Below are 23,349 nucleotides of genomic sequence, written 5' to 3'. Positions count from 1 at the left end.
TGCAAATTTTAATGATATGCACTGTTGAGTTTAAGAAAAAAAAGTTGTATTTATGTGCTCAGGGCATGGTTTAAATGCTACTGTTTTTATGCAGTGATATGTTGACAACTGTAACCTAAAACAGTAAAGACTTCAAGTCGTATTTGATTTAAAGAACTATGAATAAGCTAACATGCTGTGCACATACACCTGGAATCTGTCAAGGACTCACGCTGAGCCTTCTGGGACTGAGACATAAGAGAAGCACCCAGTTGACTTATAAACTTGAACACTGAAGTGTTTTTGAACTAAAGGGCAAGAGATGAACTTCAGCTTCTGCAGCAGCACATTTACAGCAGCAGGAGAAATATTCTAAGGCAAAAGATTTGATAAAAGTGACTCCACTTTATCTGCAAATCCAAAGGACCATTTTTTATTTTCAGAGTTGGCAAGGGGGGGGGGAAATTGCTCTAGCAAGAAAAAGACAAAGTGTTCATGTGGTGTAATGTGATGTGTCAAAGAGAAAACTGTAAACTTTTCTCTCTTTTTTCTGCAAATCTGCATGTTTTTGGCTGCACAGTCTCCAGTGGGAAACATTTCTACAGCAACATTTATTTGCTCTGAGAAAAAAAATACAACACCTCAAGTTTGCATGGCGCACACAACTTTTTTTTCCCACAAATCAAGTACGTTCATAGCTTTTTTCACAAAATCTGTCATTTTTTGTCACTGTTCAGATGTAAGCAAGACAACCACAAATGTAATTTCTTCTGTTACTGGCCATAAAATAATTTCTTCAGACTCTTATACATATTCAAATTTGTTGAGAATTGAACAAATGGTAGCCTAGTACCCTGACTGAGAGGAAGATTGAAATCATTTTCTATATTTTTATCGTCTTTGTGTTGGTCTTTCTGGCAATATTTCTAGTTAAATAATAAATTGCATTAATGTAACTATGAGCTGCAAATTTAAAAATAAATAAATAAAGATTTAATTTAGGCTAGCTTATAGCACTTAGAATTTTTCTAAAAACTTAAAGTATCTTTCAAATCATTTTGTACTGTGAAAGTTTCATGTTTTGAATGACGGGATCTGATCAGTTTGGGTGGGAAATGTATTTACCTGCAGTAAAGAGTCGTTGACTAGGCACACCTGCAGGTGTTGAACTCAATAAATACCTTTTGTTCCCAAAATACTCCTTCCGGTTTGTCACAAGTTTCGGAAAGTTTTTTTCGAGTATGGCTCTGTGTGACGTTAGATGGAGCGGAATTTCCAGTGGATGGAGTTTATTTTTACAGAGCATCAACGGAGTTTTGCAAATGTTTTTGTTTATTCCCTGCATTTCGAAGATGCTTGTTCACAAGGCCCAGTTTGACGCCGGATTTGCACATCGTTTATTTCTTAAGGATAATGCAGTCCCAACGAAAAAGGGTCACGATCATGTGTTGGAACTGCAGGCGATGAGTAAAACTGCTTCAAATATCTCTGCCTCGTTGTTAGTGCGTCCCCTCCCATCGGAGACCCGGGTTCGAGCCCCGCTCGGAGCGAGTCGTTGCTGCTGCTGCTCTCGTTCAGTTTCAGCCTCGGGATCTGATTCTGGATCATAAATAAACGGCTGAATCTGACTGTTAGCCATGGTTTGTTTTGGATGATGTTTTTTTTTCCTTACAGTAATGTCACAGCTTCCAGACGCGCTCAACGCAAAAGCCTATTGGCGCTCGTGATTCTTTAGCTCCGCCCACACGTCACGCCTCCAGCCGGTCGTGTTTTTCCGGGAAAAATCGGTACAGACTATTTTTTTCTTATGAATATAATAAAACTAAAGACTTTTTGGAGTTATGAAGGATGCAGTACTACTCTATAGGTACTCAAGATTAACAGGATACTGAGTGAAAAACAGCATCCCCCCCCCCTTTAAATGTAATACATCAGCACCCCCCAGTTTATAATATACTATAATTCAAATGCTTAAAAAAATGTAGAAGAAATTTCGTAAATGAAAATAATATTTCTTCCACGCCTTTTTATTGAAGAACATAAAGACTTCAAATCTTATGGGATCAGTTTTATGTTTATAAAAATAAAACGTTTCACTAAAGGTAGTAACGCCAGAGAAATTGTCTTAGTCAAGTCCAAGAAGTAAAAAATAGTCTAAAAACACTGGTCTAGAGATAATAATACGCATTATTATTAGAAATTACATTATTATTTGCTGCATCATGGATGAGCAAAAAAAAAAATGCCTAAAACATGCAACATATGCTGTTATTGATAAGCAATTCATTTTGTTAACCTCTTAAAGCTAAAGTGCTTCTATAATAGTAAATATATATATATATATATATATATATATATATATATATATATATATATATATATATATTATTAAATTATATAATATATATATATATATATATATTATAATATTATAATATTATTTAAACATTATTTTTTGTTTGTACTGTAGTTTTTTTTATCAAAGATAGCCTTTTTCAAAATCACATTTTAATTCTAAAATGGCATGAAAGCTATTGGTATTTGTTCCATTCAGTCTGAAAAATTGGAGCTCAAATGAGCTTTATAAGCAGAAATACTGAGAAGCAAAAGTATTGTACTCCACAGGCCAAAGGAATACATATTAGGGAATTAAGTGCTCCGCTCCAAAGCTCTGAGTCAGCAGTCTGCGCCGTAACCCTGGAATGAGAACTGCTCATTTATTTCCTCACATAAATAATGAAAGAAAAGTCTTTCTCCAAGCAGAATAAATTGTTTAGTGGCACATACGCAGTAAAGACGGTGCCTTTTTTGTTCGTTTTAATTCCATTACAGCCATCGTGGAGAGAAGGACATGCCGTACGAGTTTAATTGGAAGTGAGTTGAGTGATGGGAGATCTGCTACTCTTAGCATTTCCCAAACACCTGCCGCCTCATTACGACTGCAGCATTGCAGGAGAATCAATCACTAAATAAGCCAGGTACACTTCAGACCGAGATGAGGAGAGAGAGACAATAAAGCTACTTGAAAAAAGAAAAGAGAGAGAGAGTACATTACATATGTGAAAATATTCTTTGTAGAAGACATAGTTCCCTCTCTGAAATCTGATTGGACGAGTCAAGTTTTAAAAATAGCCTATATAAATACATGACTGCACATCAGTTGAACTGTATTTTAAAAGCGGTGTGTGCAGTTCTCTGGATGTTAGAGTGCTTGTATTCCAGTTTAATATATAAAGCTGTTCATTATCACAAAATAAATCTCAGCTGGGAGATCTGGACCATTACCTCAAACAGAGATTCTTGCATTTTGCATGAAATATTGATTTTAAATCTATATATCTTAATGTGCATGCTAAGAAAACAGTGTACTTTATATAACAGTACGCCTATTGCAAAATGATGAACTAATATATCATGCTAATATATTCATGTAAATTATTAACACTTTGGAACATCATTGAGATGACTTGGGAGGAAATGGCCCAATTATCCTGAAATGAACACCTAAATGAATATTATAAATATGTCATTTTGTCATTAGTTTTATGTTTTTCTACGTACCTTTATTTTTCTACTTAAACTTATTTCAGTCAACATTTCTTAATTTCTTAGAATTTTAAATTCAAGTTTTCTTAAGTTAAATAAACTTAAGTTATTTTATTTCATCTTTGTTTCAGTTAAAAACATATATTTTGTAATCATTTTAGTGTTGATTAACAATACTGGTCTAAACGCGTGGTAGTAAATCATTTCATTCACACCATCTTTGAAGAGAAAATATTGTTTTGAGAGAGATGACGACTCGATGTCAGACTTCACCATCCTGCTATATTACAAATGTGAGCGCTGTTTTCTTGAATTATAGGCACACTGTGAGGAAGCGTCCTTCTGTCTGCGGAGGCGACTAGATGTTCGGATGTCCTCCTGAGGGACTTCAGCCCCATTAGGACTCAGATTGATATTGTTTGAGATGGCAGGAAATCTTTAAGTCTGCGTCTGTGCTCAGGTGAGCTATCAATCATTTTTTAGTCCCCTCAACTGAGCAAGTCTGACTTGGCAGAGGAAAACTAGAGAGGGGGGAAATGCATTGATAAGGAGGTGCATGGATCATCTAAAGGGGACGTTTTGGTGCTGAGCAGATCTCCATCTCTCTGACAGCTGGTCAATATCTACATTGGGGAAACATTTAGTCACGTATGTCTTTGCACTGGGAATTTTTACAGTGTATTTTATGAACCTCTGTTCTGTGTAACTGACAGACAACACAAGTGGGCACCAAACTCATTAAAGGTTAAAAATGTTTAGAGGAAATGAAAGAGCAGAGCTGTGCTTCTGAGAAACAGTCGAACACCTGCTTGCCTTTTGTTACCACCATGTTAATCTTTAAATAATATATATCCTTAAAGATGACACATATTCCAACTATATCACAACAGCAGAACCTGTCATTGGTTATCTTTTCATATCTTTTGAGCTGTTTGCCAGTTTTAATTAGTGAAAAATAGGATAAAATAAACTACTAATTAAGCAAAGATGTACTGAATTGATCATAAATGACAGTAAAGACTTTTCTAATGTTAAATCTATTTAAATTTCAACAAGTTCAAATTTTGAACCTATGAACTCCTGAAATTAAAAATTAAGCAGCACAACTGTTTTTATAATAATAATAATAATAAGTTAATCTTAAAAATATAAATAATTACAAAATATATATTCCACAATTAATATATCATTTTATAATAAATATTTTAAAACTATTTTAAAATGAAATTGACATGAATGATTTCTGAAGGGTTATGTGATTCCAGGCTTATTATAGTTAACTATAACTAAAACCATTAAATAATAATAATAAATAAATAAATAAATAAATTCTAGACATATGAAAATGAAATAAAAAAACATGACAAAAACACACAACACAACAACAATTAAAATGAAAACAGAATAAATATATATATATATATATATATATATATATATATATATATATATATATATATATATATATATATAAAATGAATTCAAAATATTAATGAAAACTATAATAGTATATCATTGCTACTAAAATAACATATGACACTGAAGACTTGAATAATGGCTGATGAAAATTAAATTATATTTTTAAATGTATTTAAACATTTTCAATTGTAATAGTATTTCACAATATTATACTGTATGTTTTACTGTATGTTTTGAACAAATAAATGCAGTCTTGGTGAGCCTACAAAACATTCATAAATTTGACCAACCTCAAAGTTTTGAATGGTACTGTAAGTAAGAGCAATAATAAATTGTATGATGCACTATAAATCTAAATAGACCTGCGTATGTGAAATCATCTTAACATTATTAAGCCCATTAGTGCAAGCAGTTCGTTATTACTCAAAGTTATCTAATAGTTTCAACACTGATTTCTTCTTGATATGCAGTACAAACTCTAAACACTTGTTTTCACTTGATGGTTACATGAAAACCTGGAAATCAGGTTGAAAACAAAGACGGGCTGCATTAAACAGGCTCCAAGTGCTGCAACCCTCCTTAAACAGGAAGGCTGATGCATTGCAGTAATTAGGCAAATGCTCTGGCAATGATACACACATACTTCCTCTTTTCCCTCATCTCTCTTCAGGTGTCTGTGCGTCCAAATGAGCTGATAGATTTAGAATGATGCCAGACGAATGAGGTCAGGCAGCGTGAGGCCGCTGGATCGAGGTGCGTTATCTTCAACAAACACATGTCTTTCAGTCCAATTACACTCCTGCTGCAAACGGAGCATCTGACTCCCTACACACACCCACCACATCGCTCTGTCACTCACCCAGTGCCCAAACATACACCTACAAACACACACGGACACATGCAGGCAGCAAAACATTAGTTTCCAAACAGCTTAAAATAAAAACAAACTAAAAATTTATTTTTCAGAAATAGTATGCATAGTTAGTTAATATTAAGCTTAAGTTTTACTAATTTGTTTTACACAGCAATTCATAAGTTTTGTCTTCTTCTGCAGTAAATCTATTTAAATTTGCCTTGTTTTCTGATAATGCAGTGTACGGTCTCAAAATAAATTGATCTGATTGGCTGTTCATGTATGCTTTCGTTCTTACCATCTTGCAGACGTGTAGAGCATTTAATGAAGTGCTTTTGTGAAGCGTGTCTACCTTCAAAACTTGTTTCTTGTATATCTTTGTTTTATATTTTATCTTCCACGTCAAACAAGTCTTGTAACTGCTGAGGTATAAATGTAACAATTTAGTGAGGTTTGTGTTGAGAACAAGAAAAAGGAATAGTTCAACTCAAAATAAAATGTACTCGCCTTTAGATTAGCGTTAGTTTGTAGAAGAGTTTTTTTTTTTTTTTTTTTTTTTTTTTTTTTTTTTTTTTTATCAAAACAGATTAGGAGGAATTTAGATTCAAACATCACTTGCTCACTGATGGATCCTCTGCAGTGAATGGGTGCCGTCAGAATGAGAGTTCAAACAGCTGATAAAAACATCAAAATAATTCACAAGTAATCCACAGCACTCCAGTCCATATATATATATATATATATATATATATATATATATATATATATATATATATATATATATATATATATGAATCCATCATTAAGATGTTTTTAATTTTGTGTGTGTATTTTATGGCCTGATGATGAGTACATTTTAACCAAATGTACATTTTTGGGTGAACTATTCTTTTAAAAGCTAGTTTTATAATAAAACATAAATAGTACATCATATTTTGTCGTAATTATACATTTTTATATAAAACAAAATATAAATTTTTAGCCATAATGTATTCTTTACCTTGAACCATTCAGTTCATATTTAAATTTATTAAATATACTGTATAATGAAATATGCTTCATATCAATTGAAAAACGAATTCAAGCTGAATGTTGAGTTTTTAACAACTGTGTTGAAGTTGCTTTTGTTTGTGTGAGATATCAGTGCTGTAAATACAAGATAATGGATTCTTCTGGCCTTTGGTTCTCTTTATAACAACACTGACAGCATATTGTTGCCCTGTTGGATTTCTTCCTTACATCTCTCTCTCTCTCTCTCTCTCTCTCTCTCTCTCTCTAATGCTCATTTTCTAAGTTTCACCAAAGCCTAATGTTAACATGCAGAAATACTGCTGAATATGCCACCCATCAGCTTCACTTCCCCTCACTTCGTCTAAATTGTCTCACAAACTCTCTGCTTGTGATCAGACAGAATTCAGGCTCGCAGAAAGTTATCGCGCCATTGGATTCTCTCTCTTCACTTGTCTCTTTTTATTCTCTGTCCTGCCTGCAGTTCTCGGCTCCCTCCTCGCTGTCTTTTTCAGTCTCTTATTAGTGTGCCTTCTGTATTTTACTTCATCAACTTTTCATGATGGCGTTCCTCTGAGGTTTAGCCCAGCACATGCTCTTTCTCAGGCCCATGCAGAATTGATGTGCAGGTGGGCCGAGCAGGCATCTGTCTCCAGCCCCGCTCTTTGATGTATCCGTCCGTTATCAGCCCTCGACTCAAAAGTGCTTGAAATCATGTTGTGTTATTGATTCCCGGCAGCGATTCCTGTTATCAAATGTGTTCAAATTCACAAAAGCTGTTTGGTTAGAAATTAATCAGAACTGAGAATTGACTGTCAGAATTTCAACAGAAACTTCATCCTAGACAGCCTTAATCCACAGAGAAGTCCTGAAACAGTGTTGGAAGACAAATTTCAGAAATTAAGATTTGGCTACAAAAGTTTATTTCAGGTATAAAAATAAAAAATAAAACTAAACTAAAACCATAAAAAAATAATTTAAAAAATGTATATTGGTTATAAAATGAATGTTAACTGGAAAAAAAAACAAGTAGTAAAATAACTAAAACTAACTAAACTAAAATTAATAATTCAAAAATAAAAAGCATATTTAAATAAATAATAAAAAATACTAAAACTTTAAATAAAATAAAGGTTAAAAAAACTGAAATATTAACATTTTTGCATTTTTTTATTTGAAATTAAAAACACCATTAAATGAAACAAAATAAAATATAAAACAGCTGCCAAGGCACCATTTCTTATTTTAATTTAGTTATTAAATTTGTTATTGAAATGTTTTAAAATAACTATATAGACATATAAAAAAAAATCTAAATTAAAATTAAACTTACAATGACAAAAACAACATAATTATATAAATTTCATAAAGAACCGCAGTACGTTTATTATTGTATGTGAATTTCTGTAGCAGCGACAGAAAGTGGCTGGATTTTGTGAGAGGATTTTATAAGGAATGATTGTCACTTTCATCTCAGCTGACTTTGTCTGTTATCCTGGAAACTCTGGTTTGTTTGATTCTGACAGTTCCTGGTTCAGACCAAGTGCTTTGTGCCCTTGAATTGCTCCATTGTGTATAAGCTAAAAAAAATAAAAAGCGAGACTGCAAGCAGAGGAAGAGCTATACGCAGACAACAATGTTCTATCAATTAACTTATTTGAAACATCACATCTATATTTATGTGTCAGTTGTGATGGTGCCATAAAAAGCAATGAAATTCTAATTAGTTTCTCGTGTTGTATGTAGTGTGCCAGGCTTCACTAAACTAGCTTGGTTCCTTGGTTCAGTGTAACGAATGTCTAGTGTAATTTGCTTGTTCTAACTAACTTTAATCAGAACATATTTGATATTAATATGCAGTTTCGAAATTGCAGCAGGAAATACCACAGTTATATGACATTTTTCATTTTTCTGTTATATTTATTTTATTTATTGCATGTGTACAAAAATGTTCAAAGCATTTTGATACAAGATACATTTACTTGAAAAGCAAAGCTGCCCAAAATGTTGCAGTGTGGGTTTGTTTCAATGCGGTTTCTTCAATCATGAATCATACAATTAAAGTTAACTTATTAAATATAATGAAATGCATATGATTTATAAATTCAATAAAAAATGGTATTAAGTGACATTTCAAACATGATACTGAAAAAAAGTGTATCATTACTTGTTTGATAAATGCAATAATTGGTGTTAACTTTGAAAAATATTTTTTTACAGTGTATATTTAATTTTTCAACATGTTTTTCAAGAAAAAAATATTTAAGTCTTTCTACTTCAAAATTTCTTGTTTAATTGAATATGCAATGTAACAAATATCTAGTACAATTAGCTTTACCTCACTGACTAATCAGAACATATTTTATATTAATCAAATAATATTTTACTTTAATAATGAAATTGCAGCAGATTGTGCCAAAATTACATGATATATTTATTTTATTGTTTTCTTCCATTATATTTACATTTTTATTCTGTTATTTTAATTTTACTAATTACTGAAGAATTCTTTTTTTCTTGAGACTGAAATAGTTTTTTTTTTTGAGGAAAGCAGAAATCATTAAATATATAGGTTATAATTCCGAATTCTCTCAAAATGTGTGAACTCCATGTTTCTCTACAATTTGACTTTATTTTGAGCTTTATTAAATTTGCAAAAGCAAAGTTGAGCAACCGCACAAGAGTGTCGTTTCAAGGTTGCAACACATTTTATGAACAACCTTGTACGCTCACATTGTGTCTTAAAATTCCACATCATGCTTGTTAGTATGGTCGGCTGAACCCGATGCGGCTTGGAGAGTTCTTCGTTCTTAAAGTCCCCTCAAAACTGAGAGGATTTATGCAGCTGAAGTGTCATGGATGTGTTGTTCCCCGAGAGTCATATTACAAACCACAGGGGTGCCATCCAGAGAACATTATGGCATAATATGAAGATATGATACACACTTAGTAATGCCATTTCAGATTAGGCGTAACTGTGAGAATGGGTTTGAAAGGGACATATAATGGAAAAAGTGGATTTTCTTTGCTTTTCTGCAATGAAAGAGTCTGATGTATGAAATGGGCTTTCAAACCGAGTTCCATAAGGTGGCGCTAGAAAGTCTGATTGAAGAAAGAAAGGCCATCCAAGATATAGATATAGAGTTCGTTCCTTCTTTAGAACAGATTTGGAGAAATTTAGCATTGCATCACTTACTCACCATGTGGATCCTTTGCAGTCAACTGGTGCTAGCAAGTCGTCTTGTCTGAATCAGGAGAGAAATATGCACAGATCAAGCACTGCTTAGAAGAAAAACAGTTCTAAACAATTATGTCAGTGGATTTTGATGTGAGAGGACACATTTTCACTGGAGGATGCGTGATTATGGACTTTTTCATTTTTGGGTGAACTGTTCCTTTAATGAGTTAGTTCAGCTTAATTAAAAAGTCTTCACAATGCTGTTTAATGAAACTAAAGCTCTCTTCGGATGGCATTAGTTTTAAATGGGTGAGATGGGATAATACAATAATTAATAGAGCTTCTCCATGATTTTAATCCCGTTCAAATCAGTCATGCCTGTAATTTTTCAGAGAATGGGCTGTACATTTCCATGCTGTTATAAAATAAATAGCCTGGGAAAATACCCACAGGAGTTTACTGGTTAAAAAAGCATTATGAGTGAATCATCTCTCAGTGGCCCATGTCCAGTATTTTAATAAACCAAGACATATGCGCATATTTAATATTTCCTGCATAATCAATAAGTACAGCTAAATACATATTGCAATATGTCAGTTATGTTTTGACATCATGTTTTTACTATATATACATGTGTGTGTGTGTGTGTGTGTGTGTGTGTGTGTGTGTGTTTTTATTGGTTTATGGAACATTAAGGGAACATTCTATTCTACATTACTTTCGAATGTTCTTGGAACATTTTGAAACAAGTAGTAACATTTAAAAAATATATATTAGATGAACATCAAAATAATGTTTTTGTACTAACGTTTCAAGAGCATTATCAAAGATCAGAGAACTTAACATTCTAATTAATGTTACTGGAAGAACGTTTGTTCATAAGTTTGAGAGAACCTTGCTGGAACATTGGCTAGGTAAATGTTTAGATCAACACAGCGGTGCTCAAATGAACCAAAAACTGATTTTGACTAATTAATCCTTAGATCGTCCCCTGAACACAGGCTCGGTGTTCACATTCATGCACTACGCAAACCCATAAACCAATTAATTCCTATCAGGGCCATCCGCTTCATTTAACTGCTGCGTCACGGCACCAAACAAAAGTGAATAAAATCATTTTCCATAATTAGCTGCTTAGCAGAGTAAAACTGAAGGCTTTTAAATTCCATCTGCCACATTCAATGCGCCTCCACAACACAGGGTCAATTTTGAGATCAATTTGCATATGCATGTACCCCATTGTTTGCATTTAAATTTGATCTGATGATGCGTTATATTTGCTGGTGTTTCAGATCCACTTTGACAGTTGGTGAATGGCAAGAGCTAATAAATAATTAATCAATTCAGCCATGAGAGCGTGCCATCACTCCGGAGTTTTAGAGCTCAGGGTATGGAGAGAGCCAAAGTATATTTTCACCAAACTGTCAGAAGTAATTTAGCAACGAAACCCATTTAAGGGCTGGCAGTGTTGATGCCTAAACTGTTGATTTAGTCTAAATACAGTACAGCTGTTTTGTATTCAGTGCAGAGAGCTGAAGATGCTATTGTTAGTTAAATCAATAAAGTAATTAGCTTTTTAGACTTTTTTTTAATAATGATATAAATAAGCTAATTTTTAATGTTTACTTTTCATTCACAGATGGCGATTTAGAGATTGAATGTTGCTTTTTAAAATCATCCTTTTTTTACAATTTTTTTATAGCACAGTATAAGTCGTTGAAGGTTGACGTAAGTACTTTTCCAGGTTTTGCTAGTTGGCATTCAAAAATTAGCCATAATAATAATAATAAAAAACAATTGGGAAGTAACATATACATTTCAAATATTTAATTATATGATAGAATATTCACATTGTATAATATTTCATTATGATATTTTACATTACCAGTGGGTTTTTTATTATTTATTTATTTATTTATTTATTTATTTATTTATTTATTTATTTATTATTTTTAAACAGCTTTATCTCATTATTATTTGCAGATATTTGTGCGTAATTTTTATACAAGCTTACATTTTTGTACATTCATATATAATACGCTGAAATGTAAAGGTAAACTGAAAAAAATTGATGTAGAAGGTTTTCAGAAATTGCAAGTAAGTTTAAAAAATAATTACAAAGAAACAGAAAGCAACATCAAATCAAATGCAGAATTTATAAGTACAAATAGGCCTATTAAAATAGTATTTTCTTGTGAAACGTACTCCAGTAATCTCTGTTTACAACTTTTTTACATTGTATTTTCATATGTTTAAATACTAAAATCCCTTTAACACTAAAATCTTTTTATGTTACTTTAAAAGTCATTGTGTGAACGCGTATGTGCCAGAACACGTAGCTATAAAACACACACAAAAAAGGCATTTTGTTCTATTTCACATTTCACTTTCTTATCTTTATTGAGTGAACATAATCATTGTGACACGCCGCCTCGCTCTTCCTTCAGGTCAGTCGAGGGTGGTTCTGGGCTTATGAGTGCAGGTAATGGGAATCTAAATGAATTCACATTCGCTCCAAGTCGAATCTTCAAAGCTGAAATGAGTTTCCATTCACGGTGAATCTATCAATATGTAAATCAGTAGATGAGAACGGCCAAAAGAGCTCCAGATAAGACACTGATGCTCCGAGACCGGGTTTTAGTAGGTACTTCATTTATGCAGTAAGGTGATATGAGAAATACTGTTTCATATATCACACTCAATCAGGGAGAGCCAAATGCTTTATGCACACAAGTGTAACAACGCGCCATATGAGCATGACACGCTGAATATTTCATGTGGAATTTTCCATACTGTGTTCCAAACACTCCTGGAGTGTTTTCTTCACTTTGCTGGCTGTGAAGGGGTTTACTAGATGCAATTCCCATTACCGTAAAACAAACAAATAAAAAGGCAATAAACAAGGCTGTACTTTGATACTCGGAGCAGAGCACTGTCATTGCATGAAATAAGAGCAGCTGTTATCTAATGGGTCCTGTGTATAATCACTGTGGAATGAGAGGACCTACCATGTTATTTACGCAGAGTGGATCAATGACATCAACTCTGTTATACAATTAAGAACTACACTTATGGCTAGACTCCTATTAGCGCAGCCGAAGTTTAAGAGGGTCACAACATAAAACAGTATATTATTAATAATCTTTTTTCAATGACTGTTGCATGTTTAGGCAATCTCAACCATGAAAAAGTGCACGGCTGTGATTCAGCCTTAGGTAAAATTTTAAGTGTTATATTGCTTTAACACAGTTCTACAAATAAAGTTTTGTGTTATTTATAGAAATTGCCTAAAGCACCTTTAAAGATGTAATGAATTTAGATATATGATAATGCATGCAAATGATACTCTTATGGCTGCTATACTCGAAAGTGCACACTTTTATAGTATTGTAGAAGTAGATACACCAGACTTTGCTTAGATGCTATAACTACACCAGAAGTATAGAGTATTTAAAAACATCTATTCTAAAATAAAAATAATATATTAAAACATAAAATGTTTAAACATCCAAGATGTCAATGAATTTATTACTTCATCATTTAGCATTCCATTACTTGCTCAGCAATGGATCCTCTGCAGTGAATGGGTGCCGTCAGAATGAGAGTCTAAACAGCTGATAAATACATCACAATAATCCACACGACTCCAGTCCATCAAATAATGTCATGTGAAGTAAAAAAGCTGCAGGTTTAAAAAAAACAAATCCATCATCAAGCACCGATTACTAGCAAAAACAGTCCAAATCAGCTCTAAACAAATATGTATATGGATTTTAATGTAAAGAACAACAAGATATGGACTAGTCTCCAAATTTGGGGCTAGAAGAGGTTATTTAAAGTTAAAATAGTTTATTAATAGATTTTGTTTCTAACAAACATGTTGTTTTTATCAGCTGTTTGTACTCTCATTCTGACGGCACCCATTCACTGCAGAGAATCCATTTGTGAGGAAGTGAATCTGTTCTGATGAAGAAACAAACTCTTGGATGACCTGTGGGTGAGTACATTTTCAGCAAACATTATGTTGTGGCGAAAATATTCCTGATGGCATTTAAGTTTAATAAACAAATTATTATGGCTGAAATAATATTTGAGCTCTTTCAGCACTGTCTGGACACACAGTGCATCTAATAACAGATGAACACTAATGAGTGAAATAGTGGATGCATGTGACACTAGACATTCATATTCTTTCAGATTTTGTCCTTTAGTTCAAACTGTAAAATTAACTGTGAATAAAAGTGTTCTATGCATTACATTTGGCACTAATTAATGTGAATCACTCCAGATATAATTCAGTGTATTTGGTAGCATTTTCCCCAGGGATTATAAGTCATAGTTTACGACTTCAATGGCAGTTAAGGGTCAAAAGTAATGATAATTACACTCACCAATCTGTATTCAGCCACAGAATAATTGTGATGTTCAGTCACTGCAGCAATTGCCTAATGAATACTTTGACTCGTTTACACATGGCTAGAGATGTCATTTCTATTTTCAAAACCTCAATTGCAATCTGAGGGTTGTGATATGTGTATTTCTTGATCCATTCCCCCCTGATTTATTATTGAAAGTGTGGACAGAAATGAAAATGTCATACTATAGATCACAAAGGGTGAAAAATAAACCTTCCAGCTAAAATAATGAGACATCTTGGGACTAAATCCTTTCTTATTTCCTTTTTTATTATTTACCTGAAAAGACAGATCACTTCTACAGTAAGTTGTGAAGTTATTATCCATATGTTTTCATGGTATTGGCTCAACAGAAGCCACAGTGTTGTTTGCCCAATAATATTCCCCACAATGCACTGCACAAATGTATTATTGAGGCTGCGGCTGCCATGTGCTACTTTTATCCCTAGTGACCCTTCAGAGTTTGAGAGGCACTTAAACTCGTAAAATCTTCAAGTGTTGAATGAAACCGAGAGACGTTTGCTTGTTTACTTGAACTTATTCCGATATTAATTTTGTTGGGTGTTTGTGAGAGGAATGTCTTTGTATCCACACTGCAAAGGTAGGATCACCTCTAATCTTTCTCATAACATCTTTATATTGAATTTGACCTGAATGTGATTCTTATGGACTTCACATCCATGATGACAGAGTCACTGAGGGCTTTGAGAGTGGTGTCATTTTCTTTCAAATCTATTGAAAAGAAATCTCCTTATTGATCAGAACACAACCACACTGAGGATCAATGATAGGGGAAAAAGTCACATATAGATGAAATGTAGGAAAGTGAAACAGAATCATAAAGGAACACTGTTATAAAGAGGAAAAGAAAGAAAGAAATGTGAAGCTGAATTGACTCTCTGAGGTTTAGAGCATTGATTAAATGATATCCCGGTTTGATTATGGCAGAATGGGATTACATGTGTAAAACCAGGAAAAGGAAATGCTGGTTTCTCACACTGCAAATGTCCGGTTATCATCGTCACATCCAGACTGATTACTCACAAGCTCACAAGAAAAGCCAGAATGATTGAATTCCCATAGCTGCATTGATGAACTATTCAAGCACGGAAGAAAACCAGTGAGAATTTCTTTTTTCTTCTTCTTCTTTTAAATAATAACTGCTCTTGCTTGTCCAAATCATACATATTTTCTACTGTTCAAAAGATTGGGATTTTTATTCTGCAAGGATGTATTTAACTGATCAAAAGAGATAAAGATATTTATAATGTTTCAAAAAATTATGTTTCAAATAAATGCCGCTCTTTTGAACTTTATATTCATCAGAGAATCCTTAAAAAAAATGCATCATGGATTCTAAAAAATAAATTGACATTGACAATAAAAAACTTATTATAATAATAATAAATATGCAAATCAACATATTAGAATTATTTCTGAAGGACCATGTGACACTGGAGACTGAAGCGTGATGATGCTGAAAATTCAGACTAATCACAGGAATAAATTAAACTTTAAAATATATGAAAATAGTATTATTGTGAAATATTAAAAGGTTAATAAAAAGGTTAACAATAAAACTGTTTACAGTATTTGTAACCAAATAAATGATTTTTTTGAGCATAGAAGACTTTTTAATCTTACAAGCCCCGAACCTTTAAATGGTAGTGTGCATGGGAAAATATATTCATGTATAAGTACAGTTCTACATACGGCATGATTTTATATTGCTGACCATCATTTCATTTAAAGAGTAAAAAAAAAAAAAAAAACGGCAGCAAATTCACAAAGTATTTTGTAGCTTTACTGCATTTGCATGTGATTGACCAACAGATGTCCTTAGCATACAGTGTTTCCATCGATTCAAAACAGTAAATTATTTTGCAAAGAAATTCATTCAAAGATTTGGCTGAATTCCAAATACCATTCGCACACCTAAAATATTATTTGACATGCAGTAAAAATACCACATGCTACTTGACCAGATGCCCGAACAATTCTTCAATAAACTGCATCAAAAATCCATTAATTATTATCCATTACTCAGCATATCACAAGCTGCACTCATCTCCATAATGGTGACTCACAAAAAGATAAAAACTCCCTAAATTCCAAAAGAACAGAGAACATTTGCAACACTCAAAACACATAAAATAACACTTGATTTCAACATTTATTATGGCATTACAGCAATTGTGGGAACTAGAAATACCCTGCCTGAATGAACAAACATGATTCATGTATGAATCTCCACACAAACTCGTAAAATCGAAAATACAGTAAAATGACTATAAATTACTCCCTGATAAAAATTAAAGAACTGTGCTAGTACGTTCATTTTAAGTAACTTGAGCAGGTAGCAGTAATCTATTTTTGAGTAAATAATGGCAGAAAACAACATTAGCAGGACAGCAGGGCAGTGTGTACACAAATGGATCCGACAGAAAGTGCGGACAGCAGCGGTAAACATCAGCCATAGCCTGGATTTACTGTACTAATGTCAGATGGAGGAAAAATACCCTGATGCGCTCTGAAGCGGCAGCCCTGAATCGCATTGATTGCTTGGTTTTATTTTGCCTCCTCCTTTTGTCCATGACAACTCCCATTATTTTAGGATCACTAACCAAATCCCAGTGAATCAAAACAAATTGGCCTGGATCAGCCACATCATTTTAGAATGGCTCATCACTGCAGTACGGTTCCTGCGGGATGAGTCGGATTACATCCGCCCTCATCTCTGCTCCCCGTTTGGTACTTGTGTTGGAATTTGTTGTGGTAAAATGTCTCAAGCTATGATCATCAAATTCAAATTAAGGAAATCAAATTGACTTTAAATCACGTTAATCTTTTCTCCAGAAGGACTGACAAGAAAGAGCTCAACAGTAACTATGTGCTTTTCCAACAGCCTGGGTTTCAGAAGCAGGCTTAATTTCTCATTCATTTTCTATCATTTTGGAAATTCTTCAGTATTTCAACAGTTCTAACCCTTGAACCAAATTAAAGATGAACCACAACATTTGATTTGAAGATTCAAAACAGCGTTTCAAAGGAAAACACAAAATATGCTACCTTTAGTTTGAAAAATTTGGGTGGATAAATCTCTTACTGTATTTTTTTGCATTTATTTTCTCAGAAATAGAGTAAAAACAGTTATATTGCACCATTTAAAATAACTGCTTTTAATATGTAATGTATTACTGTGATGCAAAGCTGAATGTTGAATTTTCAGCATCATTACTCCAGTCTTGTAACGAAATAAGAACAAAGGAGATTTGGGGGGGATTTTTTATTTTTTATTTTACTGTTTTATGAAAAACTTTGTGAACCACTGCACTATAGGAAATAAGCAATGAGTTTCAGTACAGGCTCCATTTCACCCATTCATGCCGCTTTAATTACTGAACATTATCGGTTCTAATACCTCCGCTGTAGTGCATAAAAATGCATGAGACGTTAATGGCACAGCCAGAAATAGGATTATTCTGCTCACGTTACATTTCAGCTATTACCAATTATTTCTGCTGAATAAACACTGTGTCAAGGGAGGAGCCACAAGGTGCATTTTCCTACAAATTAGTCAGGAAAGGACCTGTCCCCCTTCACACGAGCGACAGCATAATCGATATTCCTCACTTATTTTAATTTCTAAAGCACAGCTGCAGGGACAAAGAGGTGGCTTGGTATTCAGAATTAACCGCTCAGAGCTGCAGTTTTAAGTTTTGGATGTCAAGTGAAATGCCAATGCAAGAAGTCTGTGGCAGATTGCCAATTAGAAGACTCTCATGAAGATTTTCATCTCAGACAGGACCGTTTCTAGGCAAACTAGGCGGATGCCAAACAGTCCAAATATATTGCACCAAAATTGCCAGAAACAGCCTTGAACCTGGGAATTCAGGTCTGGTCTTGAATGTGTGTGTGTTGAAGCTCGGTAACATTAAGGAGGTGTAGATTGCTGGCTGACTGTGCTAAACCTAGAGGAAACAGAAAAAGAGATCTGAGATCTAAAAACAAACGTAGAATTTTTCAGAAGCACAATTCATCAAAGTGCATTACTCAAGCTGTTTGTGAGGGGAAAATGTCGTGCAATGTATTATTAGTGATGTGGAGTATTTATCCAGCAGCCCTCTATTGTTACTAGCTCTATAATGCAGAATGTACTTTAGCACATAACCTTGTCTAGTGGTTACAAATAGCCTCTAAAACCCCCAACCCAAGTCACCCCATACCATTTGTACTACTTCAAAAAGAGCTTTTTCTTTTTGAAGCTCTCAGCAATTAATTTGCAGATGATAAAATACATACACAGACACACACACAATCCAAAATATCATGGAGAGCTCTTGCAAGTGAGCTTTTTAGTAACCTACTCAAAAATCCCCAGGAGTCACTAAGCAACACATTAACAACCACTCAAAACAACGGCTACGTCCGAACAGTCTAAAATGCTGCCTTCGGAGGACGCATTACGAGGTAGGAAGGCATCAAGGCATGTCCGAATCCAATGCTTCACTTCCTGTCTCTTGAGATACCTTCATCTGATCGATTTTTGAAGGCAGCATAGATGTATCCTTTGTTCTCACAATCCTGTGCATTCCATTCCATGATGGAAATAAAAAAATTATCCTTTTCTTGAGGTGCCTTTATGCAAAAATGCTGCCTGCAAAGACATTGCCTGATAGGGCAGCGAGGCAGCAAGTCAGCTGCATAGGCTTTCGGACGCAGCCCCCCTAGAGTCAACACAAATAAGAACTACTCTATCTATCTATCTCTGTCTGTCCATCCATCCATGTATTTAAGAGTTTGCCTTAAAAATATTTCAGCTAACACATTTTTTCAATTTCTGTGGCTTTGATCAACAATTTGATCAACAATTTATAATATCAACGTCATAAAAAGATAATTAAATTACAGAAAACGCCAAGCGCCCTCTCACCTCACCCTCTCCAGCATTATCTATGTAGGTGTTAATTTAGGTCTTATGTAAAGTGTTGCAGTGAGACTCAGGAGGTTCGATGTTATTCCAATGCAGCTTTAGCAGTATTATAAGAATTAGCAATTCATCTGACTTTTTCATTGAGTACTACAATCAGTACTGGTACAAGCCATTCTGAAATATTAACAAAATTATACTGCATAATAAGAGCCAAGACTTGTATTGTACTACATTCACAATGCACATTAAAATGATGATGACGGTTTGTTTCATTCACAAAACGACGGTTTAGAAGTTCAAAGCTCACAATTCTGTCACCTAATTTCAAATCGGAACGCTTATACAAATTGATTATTTTAGCATCAAGAGAAGCTCTTCCTCATATAAAACCACGGTCTTTAATGAACCCGCCGGGTGTCTTCTGACACACTCTGAACAAGTGCTCATTATTGAGTCATTAATGAAAATCTTAATTAACAACATCATTCATGGCACCGCCATTCAAATGTGTGCTTGTCTGTTATTAAAAGTCTAATTCTTCGTTTAACATCTAGTTAAATGAAGGCATTGCATGCTGAACATTTATACATCTCAATAAAGTGTTAATTGGCTGTTTGTGTCTCAGAAAATGTACCCACTGCAACTAATCAAAGACACACATAAAAATTGCTCTTTGTGGCAAATTTGTAGTCTATTGTCTTTCTGTGCATACTGTTAAATAGAGATATTGGCATTTTTTGTGCATTTTGGATTTATATCTGTACTAATTTCAACCATTCCTGGTCATTTCTTCACAGTATAATAGATGTATCATAATCAAAGACATATACATATGCACACAATCTGCATAATCATGTAATGATCTCTATGTCATTTTCATATTGGATAATTATGATCATTACTGTGAGTCTTTGTATTTTTGTGGCTTATTTCGAAGAATCCCATCAGCAAAACCGAAATAAAAATATCTAAAATCAGAAAATGACATTTAAAATGATACCAATAAAACATTATTTGTATTTTTTATACCTTTTTTTTTTGAAGAAGAAGAAGAAAATGTGAGTTGCCAACCACACAATTTGAGGTATCATTCATGTTTTTAGCACAAAAAAACTTTTAAAGATTTGATTCAACCTTCTCAAGACAGAACAGGTGTTTTTAGTTATGATGTTTTGACTTCTGAAATTCAAGAGAGAGATGGGATGAAAGACACAGCATGTCTGCCAGCTCACCTTTGCCATCTTCTGGTTAATAATAAAATAAAGTGTTTGAGACTGAAACTGTAATATCAGCCCATTTTCAATTATCTGACCTGACATTTTGCCACATAAGCAGACAATTTTTTCAGTTTTAAATTAAACAAGTTCTACAATGAGCCGGTGTGATATTTGTAAAGGAGAGGGTTTTATCAGTCTATTTCACAGCTGACCTGTCTTCCCTGAAAATAAAAAAGCTCTCTATAACCAATACATTTGGGGCTTCAGCTTTTTGAGCTTCAGATAAAATGCGAAAAACTATAATTAGGTGTAGGCACAAATCTCACTTTTAATCAAACAACGCACATTTCCATGATTCAACACCCCCATCCCAAAGTATTTGAAGTCATTCACAAGCCATTTTATTTTCACAATGCGATGTACTTCTGAGTGAAACAAACTGGTGCTTTTTCAATTGTTTTCTAAGTAAACGTGCTAGACTGAGGTGTTTAACTGTTGCAATCACATATAACATGACACGACATTCTTAAAGGTGCAGTAACTATTACCACTGTTCAGTGAATTTTCTCAATTTCAATTTTTCCTTTTTCTTTGGATTGTTACAAGCTTTAGGTGCATAAAAAAGATCTGTAAAGTTGCAAAGACTAAAGTCTCAAATATAAAGAGATATTCTTTCAGAAAAGTTAAGAGTGAACCACAGAAAATGAATGAGGGAGGTGTCTACGCTGCAGGCAGTCAGGATTTACAGTTCCCTTAAAGGAGAGGACACTTCTGTGTGCTGTGTACAGTCTCCGGTCTTATCTCCACCTCTCAAACTGCTCTCTCAGGATTCTGATGACAGTAAAGCAGCTCTCCTGCATGAATTGAAGTGCCTCAATGCCTGCAATAGCATTTAAAAGCCATTTCAGGGAGACTGTGAATTTGCCATCACATGGGTTGAGATATTACGACGACAGATTTGGCCATAGCTAACTGACATTAACACAGATTGCTGCACATTTGGATGTTTGTTTCAGACGTGTAAGGTCTAAGGTAAATGCTTTTAGATGTGTTTATTGATTTGCATTGTTATGATATTAAAGGCTTTCAAATCAGTTCTGCTTGTTTTGTCGCTGGGAAGCTTCTTAAATGAGTTTGAGAGCATAATAAAGGTGATTTTCTTTTCATTTCCAAGATTATTATTGAATATCCACCTGCTATATTCGTTTGTGCCGTTTGAAGAAAAAAGGCAAATGAACTAAAATAAACCATTTCAGCTGAAGTATTCAGAGCAATAATTAAATGTGCAAAATTATGCATGACAGTATAATTCTTTATATGAAATGTATGAAAAAGTGCTACATAGGAAAGAAAGGAAAAGCAATTGTTGCTATCACAGATTATATCTTCATCAGCTGGCTGAAAAAAAGATTGGAAAGCTACTTTTACTAGACTAGAATATCCAGTGACAAACCTGCAATGAATATTGAAATGACATTCAGCCCAAAGGCTTTTTTTGCCTGGAAAATTGAATTATTACATGCTGGCCAATGTAGCCTGAAGCTGTGACAGTTTAGACCGCTCTGGATCAGTGGCTCTCAACCTTTATAACTCCAATGTCTCCCTTTGTCAAAGTCCATTTTCGAAGGTCCCCTATTCTTCTTGTAGTTCTGTTGAAAATAATGAAAAAGGGTGCTTTTTTTTCAAGGTGCTTTTATTAGCTGAATCTATGGATGTCTGTACAATAAATGATTTTTAATGAATTTAAAGATATTTTCATCACTCTTGAAAGTTTACTGAGGCCACCTAGTGGTAATAACAGAAGTTAGAACAAAAAATGGAGATAAAAATGAGTGATGAAAAGAAACACTAAAACTGGGACATACCAAACTTACAAAGAGGAGTGTAGTCAGCCTGAAGAAAAAAAAAAGAATTCCACGCTCTGAAATAAAATATTTTGTTTGGCAATTCTAGTTCCAAGATTGCTCAAAGGTAAAAGGAAGTGATTTTTAACCAGAGTTAAGAGGGAAAAAGTGGGCAAACAGATGTTCACTGATCTTTAAATGATGCATGCGACTCCATGTCATAGGAGACTCAGATAAGACTTCTAAGACTTCTAGGACCTACTGGAAAGCATCAGGATTGCCCGGTTTATGTGAACCTGGCATGTGTTACTCTGCAGACATACAGCTCTCCTGTCTCTCTGTTATTATTTCTGTTCAAGGTAACTTTCAGCTCCAGTCTCTTAATTGAGTTATTCTACTTGCCTTTGATATATTTAATGTTTTGTACTATGTGCCTTAATAATTCTATTATCATTAACAGACTCCAGTCAAGTAGCAGTGACTCAAAGCCCTTCGGTGGAAACTGTTGAATCGGGACAGTTACAGTAAAATGCACAACTATTCTTGATGTTGGTGACTGATGTAATGGTAAATATTGTCTTAGCTGGTATCTCAAGAAATCGGGAGATGCCCCTAAACTCTTTATCGATCAAGGAGATATCCACTAAAAAATTCTTCATCGGCTCGGAATGAAGATATTGGACAGTATTATTGTTTCTGTGACTTACATACAGTGATAAAGACCTGTACAAAACCCTTCTTTAAGATTCAACTGCAGATGCTGTGAGAGGAAATGAAACAGATTACTAACACAAAAACATACATCCAAATATTTTTGATTGACAATTAGACACTTATCGAGTTATCTATTTAACTCGATAGATCAAGCTTGCCCAAACATGCTATACTCAATTTAAACTTATTTTAAGCAGGTCTTTTGCAAATTAATAATTATGAATCTTTTTTATGAGACCATAA

The sequence above is a fragment of the Carassius gibelio genome, chromosome A24 (genome assembly GCF_023724105.1).
Source record: "Carassius gibelio isolate Cgi1373 ecotype wild population from Czech Republic chromosome A24, carGib1.2-hapl.c, whole genome shotgun sequence".
Lineage (NCBI taxonomy): Eukaryota > Metazoa > Chordata > Actinopteri > Cypriniformes > Cyprinidae > Carassius > Carassius gibelio.
The sequence above is the reverse complement of the archived record's forward strand: the minus strand, read 5'-3'. Positions refer to the sequence as shown.